The sequence below is a fragment of the Pseudophryne corroboree genome, chromosome 1, assembly GCF_028390025.1.
Source record: "Pseudophryne corroboree isolate aPseCor3 chromosome 1, aPseCor3.hap2, whole genome shotgun sequence".
NCBI classification, from domain to species: Eukaryota; Metazoa; Chordata; class Amphibia; order Anura; family Myobatrachidae; genus Pseudophryne; species Pseudophryne corroboree.
The window spans coordinates 757,237,428-757,256,731 of NC_086444.1; the positions used below are offsets into that span (position 1 = coordinate 757,237,428).

Here is a 19,304-nt window from a genome sequence, read left to right on the forward strand (position 1 = left end):
TAAAAATCATATACTACTGCTATTGTGGCCACAAATCGGACCAGGGATGTAACTCCAGACAACTGAAAAACCCCATATATTGTCCTATGGGTACCCCCAGAAAACACCTATACAGTACAGTATAGCCCACAAATATTTTTTTGCCCCAGTACTGAAAGATTCTGGGAAGTATTTTTTTCAGAGAAAAATAATTTAGCATTTTTCATTAATTTTGTTAATAATTTCTATGAAATCATGATGTCAAAAGTAGAATATTACAGTACTTAGCTAAATAATATGAACTTGATCTTATAAGATTATCAGCAACATCTTAAAAGCAGCAATGCATTCAATTTCAATAAACACTTTTACTTAAATCGATGCTATAAATAGAATTTTTGTAGTTTATTTTTATGCGTAACTAATGCTGGGTACACACATATAGATATATCTGCAGATCAACTGATCTGCAGATATATCTACAGACGGAATGGGCAGGTGCCCATCCAGTTGCCCTGTCAATCACCACCAGCTTGTGCAGTGAGTGTACCCACCTGTACACACTGCATGATGCGCTGTTGGTACACACTGGCTGACGGACCAGTGATATATTGGCAGTTCAATTTAAGCCTAAGATATATTTATTTCATAATTTTAAGCAAACATGTTACTGTTTATATATGCTGTTTACTTTGCTCCAAGCAATAATGGGATTCTTGCACTTGCGTTAAACACTTCTCCAATTCCATGGCGGACACTGGAATACTGTGGTATAGAAATTGGTATGAGGAGCATGGGCAATTTAAAATTTACCAACTTTACTGAGGCTTCTCTCTCAGTATAAACTTGTTGGCTGCCTCTCATGTCAGTGATTTGACTAACAAATGCATAAGGACACATGAGGGATATTAGAGGGAATAGTAGAGAAAAAAATCTGTCAAAAAAAAAAAAGCTACTTAGGACAGGACAAGAAACAGATCATATCAGAAAATGTGTGCCCGTGGGCGTGGCCTGACCTGCATCCTGAGAAGATGTGCCCTGCATGAGCTCCTGCCGGCCCTGCATTTAAAGTGCATATATCTCCGGCTATCCCCTCTGATTTTCCCCCCTGACGAGTATTCATCGCATCCAGGACCCGAAGAGGCTGGAGAGGTGCCCCTGGCACTGTTTTAAAGCTGAGGCCTACGCTTCGTCCCGAAGCCGGGACCTCGGGTTTGGGGCCTACCCGGGCGCGGGATCCGGGACCGGAACGCGGCCGCACCGGGACCCCTGGCGGCTCCCCCATACCTCCAAACCGGCTCACTCAAGGCCCCTCTCCTGCCCCAGACCATCGGGGACGGCGGTGAGGATCAGGCTCCCGCTCCCTGCCCTCCGGAGCCGCGGCTGCGGCCTCCTTGCTCTCGCACCCATCCCGGCGGCAGCCATCTTGCTACACCCGGCCCGCCGGTCGACTGCACCCCCCCGCCCCCACGGGCCTGACATGCTCCCCCTGAGACCTCCTGCCACATAAATACCCCCTCCGTGGGGAAAACGAGGGGTCTGCTGCCCTTTTTGAAGCCCCCGGGAGTTGAGGCCTACAACAGCACCGGGATCCGGGGCCTAAATTAGCTGCACAAACCCGCCTGCTGAGCCCTGCCAGTGTGGAGGCCTGTTAATAGCCACTTATCCCCCCTTGCAGCTGTGGATGGACTGGCTCCTTCTCTGTGCTCCCTCCTCATACTCCTCGACCCTGCACAGTACCGTGGGAATATCCCAGGAGGAATGAGTGTTTGCCCAGGGTGGCACTGGCTGCCCGACCCCTGTGACGCTGTGCTGCTGGCTGTTGTCTGGGTACCTGGCTCCCGCTCTCCCTTGCTCGCTGGAGACCTGCCCCTTGGGCACTGCTGGAGGGTGATGACCGGATGCCGGGCCTCTGGTGATGCCGTTCTTCTGATGTAGTCCAGACCGTTTACACACCACCACCTGTGACCTCTATGCTTACCTAACCTTTCACCATATATTCTCCGGGATCCATCGCTTCAGAATGCCGCCGAAAAAGGTTAAAGAGGTGCTACCTCCTAGAGTATCTTTTCCGTCTCAGAAAGCGGCTCCTGCCCCCTCTACTGCACGGAAGTCCCCTATAGCCACCTCTGCAACAGACCCTCCCTGCAGTCCTGCTTCTGTCCCGGGGTTTGACCCGGAATCCGATGCCCCTCTCACGGTCAAAACTCTGTATCAGGCTCTATCAGCGTTTAAAACAGAGCTGACTCAAGATCTCACAGCGGCTGTCCGAGAGGTTAAGACGGAATTGCATGCTATAGGGGAACGCACAGATAATCTGGAACGGAAAGTCGAGGAATTGGTCCCGTCTCACAACAACCTCATAGCGGCTCATGATCAACAGGCGTTTAAACTCAAGATTGCGGATATCGAGGACAGATCTCGGCGCAATAATATCAATATCCGAGGCATTCCCGACTCCGTGCAAAATTCCGAGCTTGAAGATTACGCCACCGTGTTATTTAGGAAGCTCTTGCCCAGGGCTTACCCCAGGGAGCTGCTTATAGACAGGATCCATAGACTACCTAAACCACGCTCGGTTCCTCCCTCGCTCCCGCGAGACACGCTCATGAGAGTGCACTTCTTCACGACGAAAGAACGCATCCTAAAGGCGGCAAGAGACTCTGATTCTGATGCGCTTGGTGGAGAAAATGTGTGCCCCATGGAATTGGAGAAAATTATTTAAAAGTACAAAAAAAATTTGCTCCATCCTTAAGGGACATTGGAAAATTGGGGGCAATCCTGGATGATGTTCGCACCTTAAACCTAAAACTGGCATCATTAGATCCAAAGCTGTTATATTTTATTTACTTAATTTGTGCACAGAAGACCAGGTGCCCTTAAATAAGTGTAGTGTGATTGTCACGTATCCATAGTCTGCTAGACAGACATAAGTGTTTGATAAACATCCATGTAGTAAAGAGAGCCCTCATCATCATCATCATCATCATCATCATCATCAACAACAGGATGATCCCAGCATATAGCTAAAACAACAATTTCCTGATTCATTATTTATTTATTAACAGTTTCTTATATAGCGCAGCAAATTCAATTGCGCTTTACAACTGGATTCATGTAATGAAAGGTAATTGGCTGGAGAGAGCTCACAGTTCCAACATCCACCTCACTGTATAGCTAGAAAAAAACAACAGTCTTTCAGGTAAGAAACTGAGTGCAGGGGCTCAAAGTTGAGGCATTTCAAAGTGCTAATTACCGGGTTAAGGTCCAAAGGTACTGTCAGAGGGATGAAAGGAGCCTGGACTTCCAGCACTCCAAGAAAGAATGTCTGGATCACTGGTATTAAAGCCAGCTTCCAGTAGAAAGAAACTGACAGTGCAGACACTTTGAGCTTTTAGGAATTAATGTGTAAGCCCGCATCTAGCTGCTCTTACAAGAAGAGAACTAGTCTCATCATGGAAAAGGATGACATGGGGAACTCCTGCTCACCCCAGCAAATATAGGTCTACCAAACCTGCTGATAATTCTGACTACACTGTCTGTAAAATCCTTAGCTTTAAGGATAATGTAATAAATAGTCATGCCATTAAAGTCAAATAAGATAAAGCTAGGTGCATGAGAGTGGCCTCACTTAAAGGTCCAGTCACAGAAGCAGGCATCATGGAGGACCCTCTGTGATGTTGGGAACATCTGAATATCAGGACCTTCAGGGCCAATCTAGGAGAATCAGAATGACACACACTCCTTTTCCTTTTACTTTTTTTTAGTGCCTTTCATAACTATTGGAGGGAACAGGGAAATAAGGGTGTCATATTCTGGAGTCCAGGACCCCATGACTGGGTTTGGTGCTGTCATCCTTCTGGTCGCCTGCGGCAGCCCCAAAGTGTTTGGCACTTATCTATTATTGTGACTGTCATTCTAATTCTTGTGATTCCTGCCATTCTGAGCCATGGACACTGTCATCTTGGAATGGATCACATGACCTGCTCTGTTGCAACTTCTGTCAGCAGGGGCGTAGTCAGAACTTTGTGGGCCCCATAGCAACATTTTTGAAGGGGCCCACGTCCCAATGCTTCTAGAGCGACACTTCTGTGCAGCAGTTGTTAATTTTATGCCATATAATAGTGCGCTAGTTCATTTTCTGAATTATAGTAGAGCCTTATTTAATGTTATGCCCCATAGCAGTGCCCTAGTTTCTTTTATGAATCGCAGTAGTGCTTACGTTCACCCTATGTCACATTTCAGAGCTGCCAGTACACATTATGCCGCACAGTACCACCAATTCACATTGTGATATATAGTGCGCCCCATTCATATTGTGCCTGATTACAGTGCTCTGGTTTATATTATATAACATTAAAATGCCCTCCAGTTCATTTTATAGCTCATTACAATAAGCAGGTCCAGGGCCATACCTAGATATATTGCAGGCCCCAAGGAAAAAGTTTGAAAGGACCCCTACGTGCCACCCGCTGGCAAAAAATGTATATAACACATGTAACTTGACAGGGAAGATGGGACCCTCTCAGCTCCGGGCCCCATAGCAGCTGCACTGCCTGCACCTATGGTAGCTACGCCCTTGTCTGTCAGATGTCCCTCAGTGTTTTCCAGCAACCCTGCTTTGGTATTTCAGTCACAGCATTCTGGCTGGGAGTATACCAGCAAACCTGCTGCAATGTTTGCTTAACATAATTTAGCCTGAGTGTGTTCGAACACACCGTATTTGCTTCATTTGCTCCAGAGTAATCCAGCATACCTGCTCCAGCTTTGGCATTGCTTCACAGCATATATCACTGTAGCATGCTCCATTAGTACTTCAACACCCAGTTTCACTGTTTCCTGCAGTATGCTTCAGTTCCAATATATTCTTGCAGCCTGTTTTAGTCATGTCTAGCACTCAGTTCCCGTGTTTTCTGCAGCCTGCTTCAGTTGTGATTCCGGCACCCAGTTCCAGTGTTTCCTGCAGCCTGCTTCAGTTGTGCTTCCGGCACCCAGTTCCAGTGTTTCCTGCAGCCTGCTTCAGTTGTGCTTCCGGCACCCAGTTCCAGTGTTTCTTGCAGCCTGCTTCAGTTGTGATTCCGGCACCCAGTTCCAGTGTTTCCTGCAGTCTGCTTCAGTAGTGCTTTCAGGAACCCAGTTCCAGTGTTTCCTGCAGTCTGCTTCAGTTGTGCTTCTGGCACCCAGTTCTAATGTAATTGCAGTCTACTCCAAGATATCCTACATGCTGCTACAGCTGTAGGCTTTTCTGCTATCTTGCACTTGATCTCAATATCTGCCCTACCTATTATGCAGCATCAGTCTTCTGCTACGACGAGTGGCCTGCATGTGGAATTAACATTATTAGGCCAACCAGCTTCTCCAACACCCCAATACATACAGTTAGCCCAAGGGGCCAGACACAAATCAACAAACACCTAGTGTTGTGACAAAAGGAACTGCCATGGCATTCACACTTGTGGGCCAGATGAACAACATCATTTTGCCTTCTAGCCAATACCACTTGTCCACCAGGAGATGGAAGACCTCTGAATGAAAAGTACATTTTCCTGGGTGCAGATTCTGTCTACTAAAGTCTAGTCTTTCAGTTGTAGATGAATAAGCACTGCTGTAATGGCTTATTTGCACTCCAAGGAGGACCACATTGATGGCAGGTAACACAAGTAGACTGAAGCCACCCTGATGTATACAACAGCAGTGAGTAGATTCCCCATGGCACTATCAGTTGGAGCTGTTTATTCAGACATTCTGCCCACTGCTCCACAGCCCTGTTTATCTAGGTGGTGGCTAGGATAGGCCTGAGAAAAGCACCTATTCCCAAACTTTTTGGAGTCACTGTGCCCTAGAGTGTCATAATTTTTTTCACGGCACCCCAAAGCCAAGAGTTTCTTATTAAGAAATTTAGATAAAAATATAAAATTAAGTAAATTGCATTTATATATCATCCTTAGGTTCAGTTATGTGATGAGGGACATGATTCACTTATGTTTGTCCACATATTTCATGATTGGAAGCCACAAGCACCTTTTTTGTCTATTATATTGATCATAGATAATTAGAATTGTTCCTGGACCGTCAACCCAGGACACCCCTGCAAGCACTCCAAGGCACCCCATGGAGCCACGGCACACAGTTTGAGAACCACTGTATTAACATGAAATTGTTTTTTAGGATATTTTTTCTATCAGAGCTATCCCTGAGGTAAACCGCATTTGTAAAAAGAATGGCATTTGTCTGTGAGAGGCAAGTTATGTGGTGTCTACCATAAAAGGATATTCCCATATTCCCATCTTGCTCTGTCCACACTAGGAGATAGAGAGACTATAAACTTTAAGACAACAAAACAAAATGAAAGGACTGCGCTTTACACTATTTGATGTCCAAGCTGCTATGGGGGTAAGAAAAGAGGGGGGAATCCACGTTTCCCAACAACAATACAGTACACAAAAATAACCTCCAAGCGCTAAAGTCTCAAATAATAGTTATGCACTCTTGATTTTGAATTAAGATTTTATTATTATTTTAAAAGTTTTTATCATATATGTACAGAAATTCATTTATTGTATAAATATGAAAATATATAGATAAAAAACGTGAGTCCTAATACCGGTATACTACACATAAAAAACAATACAACATTAAACATATAATATTGGTGATGTGCCTTGGCAAATTATTCACCTTAAAAGGCAACACCTTATTTTATACCAATTGGATATGTCCCTTATGAGGTATAGGGTATTTAGCGTTTGATCTTAAAAGTCTTTATCGGAATCTGGAAAGTTCAGAAAAAAAGGTCCATAGTTCTTCCAAATCTTTTTTAGCCACAAAGTTAGAGTTTGACTTTAGCAAGTTGATTCCTCCTCTCAAAATAAAACTTACTTGTAAGTCCGTTTGTTCAAGGGAGCCAGAGCAATCTGAGTCTGCCGGCAGACGTGTAGAGGTGCTCTCAGATCGACTAGTTTCGCCTGACTGCGCAGGCTTCATCAGGATAACTGAATGCACCATATCCTTTTGCTTTTAAAGGCTCCCTCCGGCAATTTGTTGCCACGGAGACGGATTGATACTTCCGCCCCCCGTCTGGATCTTACTTCCGCCCTTCTCGCCGTCTATGCACTTCCGCCCTTTCTCCTTAGTATTTCCGTCTTAGGCTCTTAACAGTCAGGGTTCTGACGTATGGGCATTTCCGCCCTCAATCTATGTTATAGCACTTCCGCCCTTTCTGTTATGGTAATCTCCCACTGGTCGCGTCACTTCCGTCTTCCGGCTAACGGTGCCGCGTTTATCACGTCGCCATGGTAATCACATCTATTAGCTGTCACCAGCTAATTGTATCCAGAGGACGGGCGCTTTATTTGTATCTTCACTTAGTGGTTTACATAACCTTCCCATGTACATCCTCATTGATTGGCCTGCCCTTTATAGTGATTTTCAAGAAAAACTCTCTATATATATGGGGGTCTGCTTTGTGATAATTCATTCATTTCGCAGACTCGTAGAGAGAATAGTATATATTATAGAATAATAAAATTATATTAAAAATTACATATAACACAGACAGTCACAAACATACATAGAGACAGTGATTTGATAAAGTAAAATACAATTTAAACTGTTAATAACTAAATACTCATAAATGATAATAGTAATAAGAGACAGTAAAAATAGAAAAATGATAATATTATTTGATATTTTGCTACAATTGTTTTCTAATATTTATCATTTTATTTTTAATGGTGGTACTACTATATTAGTAGAAAAAAATGATATAGTTCAACTTCCTTTCAAAAATGGACAGAGATCCCATTCCACATTAAGTCCTTCGGGTATTAATGTTCCCAGATTAAAAATTGTTCTCGCTTCTTCTTTTAATAGTAAATTATTCCAATTTCCCCCTCTCCATGGCCTTTCCACTCTTTTTATGCCTATGAATTTCAATACAGAAGGATCACTGTTATGTATTTTTGTAAAGTGTTCTGGAACACTGTGGTTTTCCTTATTGTTTTTTATGTTATTTAAATGTTCATTAATTCTTATTTGTAGATTCCGATACGTCTTTCCTACGTATTGTAACCCACATGGGCATATAAGTAAATAAATTACCCCTTTTGAATTACAGGTAATTTTTTCATTTATTTTATATTCTTTGCCTGTTGTATTCGATGTATATTGACGAACCGGTTTCGTTGATGCATTCTTAGTTTTTTTACATGCCATACAGTTATTGCAATTATAGAAGCCAGGATCTAATTCTCCTAACCATGTTCCTTTTCCCTTTATTTCTTTCTTAGAAATTCCCTTCACAATTTTGTTTTTAAAAAAGTTTTGTACTAAAAAAGTTCTTTAAGCGGAAAGAAAAAGAGAATGAAAATGAAAAAGAAATAAAAATGGATGAGTTCAAACATTCGAGTCTAAAGGAAAAGTCCACGTTCTATCCTACATACCTAAAAGGTCATTACCTCACTACATTCCAAAGAATGGTAGAAGATGATATCAGAAGGATTCCTGACAGTATTAAACAAAAAGGAAAATGGAATCTAACTAAAAAGGAAAATGAGGCACTTAAAACACTCCAAAAAAATGAAAACATCGTGATTAAACAAGCGGATAAGGGAGGTGGTATAGTCCTCATGGACAAAGACCAATATGATGGAGAATCAAGAAGACTTCTAAGTGATGCAACTACTTATCATGTTTTACAAAAAGATCCCACAGACGTTTTTAAAAAAGAACTAGAAAAAATTCTTAAGAGAGCACTAGAGAAAGGAATCCTGACAAAAGAAGAATTTAAATTTATCTACCCAGATTATCCAATGATGGCCTACTTTTACCATCTTCCAAAAATCCATAAGGATCGAAATAACCCCCCTGGAAGGCCAATAATAGCAGGAATTCAATCACTAACATCACATTTGTCCTGCTATATAGACGTCTTTCTTAAACCACTTGTAACAAATCAAAAAAGTTACATTAAAGACACCACACAGATTCTAAATATACTAGATGGAATTAAATGGGAAGAAACCTATCTATTAGCTACATGTGATATTAAATCACTGTACACTTCAATACAACACGATCAGGGGATGGAAAATGTACGAAAGATAATGACAAAGGAATCCAGTTTGAAAAAAGAACAAATCGATTTTATCTTGGAAGGAATACACTTCATTTTAAATCACAATTTTTTCCAATATATAGATGAGTACTATATCCAAACCCAGGGAACTGCCATGGGTACGAACTTTGCTCCTTCCTATGCAAATCTTTTTCTCGCTCAGTGGGAAAATGAACATATATGGAAGAATAATATATATCTAAATAAAATCGTCCTGTGGGCCAGATATATTGACGATGTTATTCTCATCTGGAATGGAACCACCACTGATCTAGAGAACTTCTTTGAACAGATTAATAATAATAGGTTCAATTTGGAATTTACAAAAGAAATGAGCAACTCTAGTGTTAATTTCCTAGATTTAACCATTTTCATAAAGGACACCAAAATAGAGACCAGAACCTTTACCAAAGACGTGGAGTGCAATAGTTATCTGAACTTTGAGAGCAACCACCATCCACAATGGCTGTCAAGTATTCCAAAAGGACAGATGAAGCGTATAAGAAGAAATTGCTCGAGGAAGGAAGATTATGAAGTACAAACCAAGACACTGATAAAACAATTCGAAGAAAAGAATTATGAAAGATTCGATTTGGAGAAGAATAAGAAAGAAGTGGACAAAATAAATAGAAAGGATCTTCTCTGCTATAAAGAAAAAAATAAGGACTTTAAAGAAGAACCCCTGTTCCTAACTAATTATTCAAGTCAACAAAATTTCTTGGAAAGAAGTATCTATAAACACTGGCACATATTAAAAGCTGATAAAGAGCTTGAAGATATTTTGCCCAAAAAACCAAGGATCATCTTTAAAAGAGCTCCGACAATTAAAAACAAAATTGTGAAGGGAATTTCTAAGAAAGAAATAAAGGGAAAAGGAACATGGTTAGGAGAATCAGATCCTGGCTTCTATAATTGCAATAACTGTATGGCATGTAAAAAAACTAAGAATGCATCAACGAAACCGGTTCGTCAATATACATCGAATACAACAGGCAAAGAATATAAAATAAATGAAAAAATTACCTGTAATTCAAAAGGGGTAATTTATTTACTTATATGCCCATGTGGGTTACAATACGTAGGAAAGACGTATCGGAATCTACAAATAAGAATTAATGAACATTTAAATAACATAAAAAACAATAAGGAAAACCACAGTGTTCCAGAACACTTTACAAAAATACATAACAGTGATCCTTCTGTATTGAAATTCATAGGCATAAAAAGAGTGGAAAGGCCATGGAGAGGGGGAAATTGGAATAATTTACTATTAAAAGAAGAAGCGAGAACAATTTTTAATCTGGGAACATTAATACCCGAAGGACTTAATGTGGAATGGGATCTCTGTCCATTTTTGAAAGGAAGTTGAACTATATCATTTTTTTCTACTAATATAGTAGTACCACCATTAAAAATAAAATGATAAATATTAGAAAACAATTGTAGCAAAATATCAAATAATATTATCATTTTTCTATTTTTACTGTCTCTTATTACTATTATCATTTATGAGTATTTAGTTATTAACAGTTTAAATTGTATTTTACTTTATCAAATCACTGTCTCTATGTATGTTTGTGACTGTCTGTGTTATATGTAATTTTTAATATAATTTTATTATTCTATAATATATACTATTCTCTCTACGAGTCTGCGAAATGAATGAATTATCACAAAGCAGACCCCCATATATATAGAGAGTTTTTCTTGAAAATCACTATAATGGGCAGGCCAAACAATGAGGATGTACATGGGAAGGTTATGTAAACCACTAAGTGAAGATACAAATAAAGCGCCCGTCCTCTGGATACAATTAGCTGGTGACAGCTAATAGATGTGATTACCATGGCGACGTGATAAACGCGGCACCGTTAGCCGGAAGACGGAAGTGACGCGACCAGTGGGAGATTACCATAACAGAAAGGGCGGAAGTGCTATAACATAGATTGAGGGCGGAAATGCCCATACGTCAGAACCCTGACTGTTAAGAGCCTAAGACGGAAATACTAAGGAGAAAGGGCGGAAGTGCATAGACGGCGAGAAGGGCGGAAGTAAGATCCAGACGGAGGGCGGAAGTATCAATCCGTCTCCGTGGCAACAAATTGCCGGAGGGAGCCTTTAAAAGCAAAAGGATATGGTGCATTCAGTTATCCTGATGAAGCCTGCGCAGTCAGGCGAAACTAGTCGATCTGAGAGCACCTCTACACGTCTGCCGGCAGACTCAGATTGCTCTGGCTCCCTTGAACAAACGGACTTACAAGTAAGTTTTATTTTGAGAGGAGGAATCAACTTGCTAAAGTCAAACTCTAACTTTGTGGCTAAAAAAGATTTGGAAGAACTATGGACCTTTTTTTCTGAACTTTCCAGATTCCGATAAAGACTTTTAAGATCAAACGTTAAATACCCTATACCTCATAAGGGACATATCCAATTGGTATAAAATAAGGTGTTGCCTTTTAAGGTGAATAATTTGCCAAGGCACATCACCAATATTATATGTTTAATGTTGTATTGTTTTTTATGTGTAGTATACCGGTATTAGGACTCACGTTTTTTATCTATATATTTTCATATTTATACAATAAATGAATTTCTGTACATATATGATAAAAACTTTTAAAATAATAATAAAATCTTAATTCAAAATCAAGAGTGCATAACTATTATTTGAGACTTTAGCGCTTGGAGGTTATTTTTGTGTACTGTATTGTTGTTGGGAAACGTGGATTCCCCCCTCTTTTCTTACCCCCATAGCAGCTTGGACATCAAATAGTGTAAAGCGCAGTCCTTTCATTTTGTTTTGTTGTTTGAAAGTCTATTTCCACCAAGAAAGGACAGCAGCTATTCGCATAATGGCACTTAAGAGAGAAGAACGGCTACGATTGTTAAATGACCTAATACCAATACCAGGAAGAAACCCACAAACAACAGTGGAAGTAACAGATGAAACATTTTTTGAATTATATACCAAATTAGAGAAACTAGAAATTTTAGAAATAAAGCAATGGTGGGAAAGTACTACCCTAGGAAAATATATCGAAAAACAGATGATTCCCAGAGGTTTGAGAATGACTAAAGCACCATCATTTATATCAAAAAATGGAGATTTTCTAAATAAATGGAATGATGCATTGGATGCTTGTTCCTTTCGTTTGATGAAATTAATCATTGAAGATAGAGAAATATCTATTAAAATGATAGAGGAAGAAATTACCAGCATAAGAAATAAATTCAAACCCCTAGAAAAATTAATGGATTTCCAGAACCTAGAAACCCTCACTAAGAATAAACTTCTAAAAATAGAGCATGAAGTAATTGAACAAAAACGAAAAAAACTTGCTAGAGATTTGGAAGATTATAAGGGGGATTTTAGAAACTGGAAAATAGAAAAACAAACGACCAGAATAGAAAATTGGCCAAAAAATGATTACCATCTGATCCATCAACGAAATATAAATCAAGAAAGGAATTATACCATACAAAGTAAAGATATCAAAAATCAACGTAAGGATAATGATAGAAATAGGACTTATCCCGATCGAAGAGAGAATGAGTACTATGGATATACTGTAGAAGTAGAAATTCTACGTTTGAGAATAACAGACATCATGAATATCAAGAAAAAAGAATGAGACCCTCACCGATCAGAGGACAAAGGCCAGATAATTACACAAGCTATTGGAAAGGAGAAGAGCCCCATCGGAAACTTAGACGAGAAGAATCCACATATGAGGTCCCCGATAGATTTAAGAAGGCAAAGTATCCCTCGGCAGAGACCTTGAAAAGAAGCTACAATTGGGGAAAAGAAGACTACCAAGAAGCACTTGATGTCTCGGCACGAACCCTAATGGCAAGATTAAACAATTGGGGTAAAAACAACCCTACAAGAGAAGAGAAACACTCAATTGAAGAGAATGAAGGAGAAATAGAAGATACAGAAGCCTTTCTGGATGCTTTTTTAGCACTAGCACAGAGAAACAACTCCTCCTCAAACCTAGGAGCAATACCAAAGAGATCACCAGACCTAGAGATGAGGAAAAGAAGAAGACGAAAAAGAACCTCAAATACAACAGAAGGGGAAAGCGAGGTGGAACAAAGAACAGGCCAAAAGAAAAAATTGAAAAAAACCATGAAGAAGCCTCAACGCAAGTAATCTTCAATCTAAGCAGATATAAACTGAGTACCTTCGAAAAATCACTACTAGAAAAAGGCCTAAAATTCTCACCAACGAATACATTGGACAAATTTAATACTTTTGTCGATCTTGAAAAATTCATCAGAAAAATTGTACTAAAAAAGTTCTTTAAGCGGAAAGAAAAAGAGAATGAAAATGAAAAAGAAATAAAAATGGATGAGTTCAAACATTCGAGTCTAAAGGAAAAGTCCACGTTCTATCCTACATACCTAAAAGGTCATTACCTCACTACATTCCAAAGAATGGTAGAAGATGATATCAGAAGGATTCCTGACAGTATTAAACAAAAAGGAAAATGGAATCTAACTAAAAAGGAAAATGAGGCACTTAAAACACTCCAAAAAAATGAAAACATCGTGATTAAACAAGCGGATAAGGGAGGTGGTATAGTCCTCATGGACAAAGACCAATATGATGGAGAATCAAGAAGACTTCTAAGTGATGCAACTACTTATCATGTTTTACAAAAAGATCCCACAGACGTTTTTAAAAAAGAACTAGAAAAAATTCTTAAGAGAGCACTAGAGAAAGGAATCCTGACAAAAGAAGAATTTAAATTTATCTACCCAGATTATCCAATGATGGCCTACTTTTACCATCTTCCAAAAATCCATAAGGATCGAAATAACCCCCCTGGAAGGCCAATAATAGCAGGAATTCAATCACTAACATCACATTTGTCCTGCTATATAGACGTCTTTCTTAAACCACTTGTAACAAATCAAAAAAGTTACATTAAAGACACCACACAGATTCTAAATATACTAGATGGAATTAAATGGGAAGAAACCTATCTATTAGCTACATGTGATATTAAATCACTGTACACTTCAATACAACACGATCAGGGGATGGAAAATGTACGAAAGATAATGACAAAGGAATCCAGTTTGAAAAAAGAACAAATCGATTTTATCTTGGAAGGAATACACTTCATTTTAAATCACAATTTTTTCCAATATATAGATGAGTACTATATCCAAACCCAGGGAACTGCCATGGGTACGAACTTTGCTCCTTCCTATGCAAATCTTTTTCTCGCTCAGTGGGAAAATGAACATATATGGAAGAATAATATATATCTAAATAAAATCGTCCTGTGGGCCAGATATATTGACGATGTTATTCTCATCTGGAATGGAACCACCACTGATCTAGAGAACTTCTTTGAACAGATTAATAACAATAGGTTCAATTTGGAATTTACAAAAGAAATGAGCAACTCTAGTGTTAATTTCCTAGATTTAACCATTTTCATAAAGGACACCAAAATAGAGACCAGAACCTTTACCAAAGACGTGGAGTGCAATAGTTATCTGAACTTTGAGAGCAACCACCATCCACAATGGCTGTCAAGTATTCCAAAAGGACAGATGAAGCGTATAAGAAGAAATTGCTCGAGGAAGGAAGATTATGAAGTACAAACCAAGACACTGATAAAACAATTCGAAGAAAAGAATTATGAAAGATTCGATTTGGAGAAGAATAAGAAAGAAGTGGACAAAATAAATAGAAAGGATCATCTCTGCTATAAAGAAAAAAATAAGGACTTTAAAGAAGAACCCCTGTTCCTAACTAATTATTCAAGTCAACGAAATTTCTTGGAAAGAAGTATCTATAAACACTGGCACATATTAAAAGCTGATAAAGAGCTTGAAGATATTTTGCCCAAAAAACCAAGGATCATCTTTAAAAGAGCTCCGACAATTAAAAACAAAATTGTGAAGGGAATTTCTAAGAAAGAAATAAAGGGAAAAGGAACATGGTTAGGAGAATCAGATCCTGGCTTCTATAATTGCAATAACTGTATGGCATGTAAAAAAACTAAGAATGCATCAACGAAACCGGTTCGTCAATATACATCGAATACAACAGGCAAAGAATATAAAATAAATGAAAAAATTACCTGTAATTCAAAAGGGGTAATTTATTTACTTATATGCCCATGTGGGTTACAATACGTAGGAAAGACGTATCGGAATCTACAAATAAGAATTAATGAACATTTAAATAACATAAAAAACAATAAGGAAAACCACAGTGTTCCAGAACACTTTACAAAAATACATAACAGTGATCCTTCTGTATTGAAATTCATAGGCATAAAAAGAGTGGAAAGGCCATGGAGAGGGGGAAATTGGAATAATTTACTATTAAAAGAAGAAGCGAGAACAATTTTTAATCTGGGAACATTAATACCCGAAGGACTTAATGTGGAATGGGATCTCTGTCCATTTTTGAAAGGAAGTTGAACTATATCATTTTTTTCTACTAATATAGTAGTACCACCATTAAAAATAAAATGATAAATATTAGAAAACAATTGTAGCAAAATATCAAATAATATTATCATTTTTCTATTTTTACTGTCTCTTATTACTATTATCATTTATGAGTATTTAGTTATTAACAGTTTAAATTTTATTTTACTTTATCAAATCACTGTCTCTATGTATGTTTGTGACTGTCTGTGTTATATGTAATTTTTAATATAATTTTATTATTCTATAATATATACTATTCTCTCTACGAGTCTGCGAAATGAATGAATTATCACAAAGCAGACCCCCATATATATAGAGAGTTTTTCTTGAAAATCACTATAATGGGCAGGCCAAACAATGAGGATGTACATGGGAAGGTTATGTAAACCACTAAGTGAAGATACAAATAAAGCGCCCGTCCTCTGGATACAATTAGCTGGTGACAGCTAATAGATGTGATTACCATGGCGACGTGATAAACGCGGCACCGTTAGCCGGAAGATGGAAGTGACGCGACCAGTGGGAGATTACCATAACAGAAAGGGCGGAAGTGCTATAACATAGATTGAGGGCTTCTATAATTGCAATAACTGTATGGCATGTAAAAAAACTAAGAATGCATCAACGAAACCGGTTCGTCAATATACATCGAATACAACAGGCAAAGAATATAAAATAAATGAAAAAATTACCTGTAATTCAAAAGGGGTAATTTATTTACTTATATGCCCATGTGGGTTACAATACGTAGGAAAGACGTATCAGAATCTACAAATAAGAATTAATGAACATTTAAATAACATAAAAAACAATAAGGAAAACCACAGTGTTCCAGAACACTTTACAAAAATACATAACAGTGATCCTTCTGTATTGAAATTCATAGGCATAAAAAGAGTGGAAAGGCCATGGAGAGGGGGAAATTGGAATAATTTACTATTAAAAGAAGAAGCGAGAACAATTTTTAATCTGGGAACATTAATACCCGAAGGACTTAATGTGGAATGGGATCTCTGTCCATTTTTTAAAGGAAGTTGAACTATATCATTTTTTTCTACTAATATAGTAGTACCACCATTAAAAATAAAATGATAAATATTAGAAAACAATTGTAGCAAAATATCAAATAATATTATCATTTTTCTATTTTTACTGTCTCTTATTACTATTATCATTTATGAGTATTTAGTTATTAACAGTTTAAATTGTATTTTACTTTATCAAATCACTGTCTCTATGTATGTTTGTGACTGTCTGTGTTATATGTAATTTTTAATATAATTTTATTATTCTATAATATATACTATTCTCTCTACGAGTCTGCGAAATGAATGAATTATCACAAAGCAGACCCCCATATATATAGAGAGTTTTTCTTGAAAATCACTATAATGGGCAGGCCAAACAATGAGGATGTACATGGGAAGGTTATGTAAACCACTAAGTGAAGATACAAATAAAGCGCCCGTCCTCTGGATACAATTAGCTGGTGACAGCTAATAGATGTGATTACCATGGCGACGTGATAAACGCGGCACCGTTAGCCGGAAGACGGAAGTGACGCGACCAGTGGGAGATTACCATAACAGAAAGGGCGGAAGTGCTATAACATAGATTGAGGGCTTCTATAATTGCAATAACTGTATGGCATGTAAAAAAAACTAAGAATGCATCAACGAAACCGGTTCGTCAATATACATCGAATACAACAGGCAAAGAATATAAAATAAATGAAAAAATTACCTGTAATTCAAAAGGGGTAATTTATTTACTTATATGCCCATGTGGGTTACAATACGTAGGAAAGACGTATCAGAATCTACAAATAAGAATTAATGAACATTTAAATAACATAAAAAACAATAAGGAAAACCACAGTGTTCCAGAACACTTTACAAAAATACATAACAGTGATCCTTCTGTATTGAAATTCATAGGCATAAAAAGAGTGGAAAGGCCATGGAGAGGGGGAAATTGGAATAATTTACTATTAAAAGAAGAAGCGAGAACAATTTTTAATCTGGGAACATTAATACCCGAAGGACTTAATGTGGAATGGGATCTCTGTCCATTTTTGAAAGGAAGTTGAACTATATCATTTTTTTCTACTAATATAGTAGTACCACCATTAAAAATAAAATGATAAATATTAGAAAACAATTGTAGCAAAATATCAAATAATATTATCATTTTTCTATTTTTACTGTCTCTTATTACTATTATCATTTATGAGTATTTAGTTATTAACAGTTTAAATTTTATTTTACTTTATCAAATCACTGTCTCTATGTATGTTTGTGACTGTCTGTGTTATATGTAATTTTTAATATAATTTTATTATTCTATAATATATACTATTCTCTCTACGAGTCTGCGAAATGAATGAATTATCACAAAGCAGACCCCCATATATATAGAGAGTTTTTCTTGAAAATCACTATAATGGGCAGGCCAAACAATGAGGATGTACATGGGAAGGTTATGTAAACCACTAAGTGAAGATACAAATAAAGCGCCCGTCCTCTGGATACAATTAGCTGGTGACAGCTAATAGATGTGATTACCATGGCGACGTGATAAACGCGGCACCGTTAGCCGGAAGACGGAAGTGACGCGACCAGTGGGAGATTACCATAACAGAAAGGGCGGAAGTGCTATAACATAGATTGAGGGCGGAAATGCCCATACGTCAGAACCCTGACTGTTAAGAGCCTAAGACGGAAATACTAAGGAGAAAGGGCGGAAGTGCATAGACGGCGAGAAGGGCGGAAGTAAGATCCAGACGGAGGGCGGAAGTATCAATCCGTCTCCGTGGCAACAAATTGCCGGAGGGAGCCTTTAAAAGCAAAAGGATATGGTGCATTCAGTTATCCTGATGAAGCCTGTGCAGTCAGGCGAAACTAGTCGATCTGAGAGCACCTCTACACGTCTGACGGCAGACTCAGATTGCTCTGGCTCCCTTGAACAAACGGACTTACAAGTAAGTTTTATTTTGAGAGGAGGAATCAACTTGCTAAAGTCAAACTCTAACTTTGTGGCTAAAAAAGATTTGGAAGAACTATGGACCTTTTTTTCTGAACTTTCCAGATTCCGATAAAGACTTTTAAGATCAAACGTTAAATACCCTATACCTCATAAGGGACATATCCAATTGGTATAAAATAAGGTGTTGCCTTTTAAGGTGAATAATTTGCCAAGGCACATCACCAATATTATATGTTTAATGTTGTATTGTTTTTTATGTGTAGTATACCGGTATTAGGACTCACGTTTTTTATCTATATATTTTCATATTTATACAATAAATGAATTTCTGTACATATATGATAAAAACTTTTAAAATAATAATAAAATCTTAATTCAAAATCAAGAGTGCATAACTATTATTTGAGACTTTAGCGCTTGGAGGTTATTTTTGTGTACTGTATTGTTGTTGGGAAACGTGGATTCCCCCCTCTTTTCTTACCCCCATAGCAGCTTGGACATCAAATAGTGTAAAGCGCAGTCCTGTCATTTTGTTTTGTTGTTTGAAAGTCTATTTCCACCAAGAAAGGACAGCAGCTATTCGCATAATGGCACTTAAGAGAGAAGAACGGCTACGATTGTTAAATGACCTAATACCAATACCAGGAAGAAACCCACAAACAACAGTGGAAGTAACAGATGAAACATTTTTTGAATTATATACCAAATTAGAGAAACTAGAAATTTTAGAAATAAAGCAATGGTGGGAAAGTACTACCCTAGGAAA

General features: G+C 38.1%; 1 protein-coding gene across 1 annotated transcript in view; it reads right to left on the reverse strand.

Annotated features, from left to right (window-relative positions):
* The window catches only part of LOC135049439 (ovochymase-2-like), a 207,572-nt gene that overhangs the window by 130,072 nt on the left and 58,196 nt on the right, over window positions 1-19,304 (reverse strand). The gene's annotated exons all lie outside the window — the stretch shown is intronic.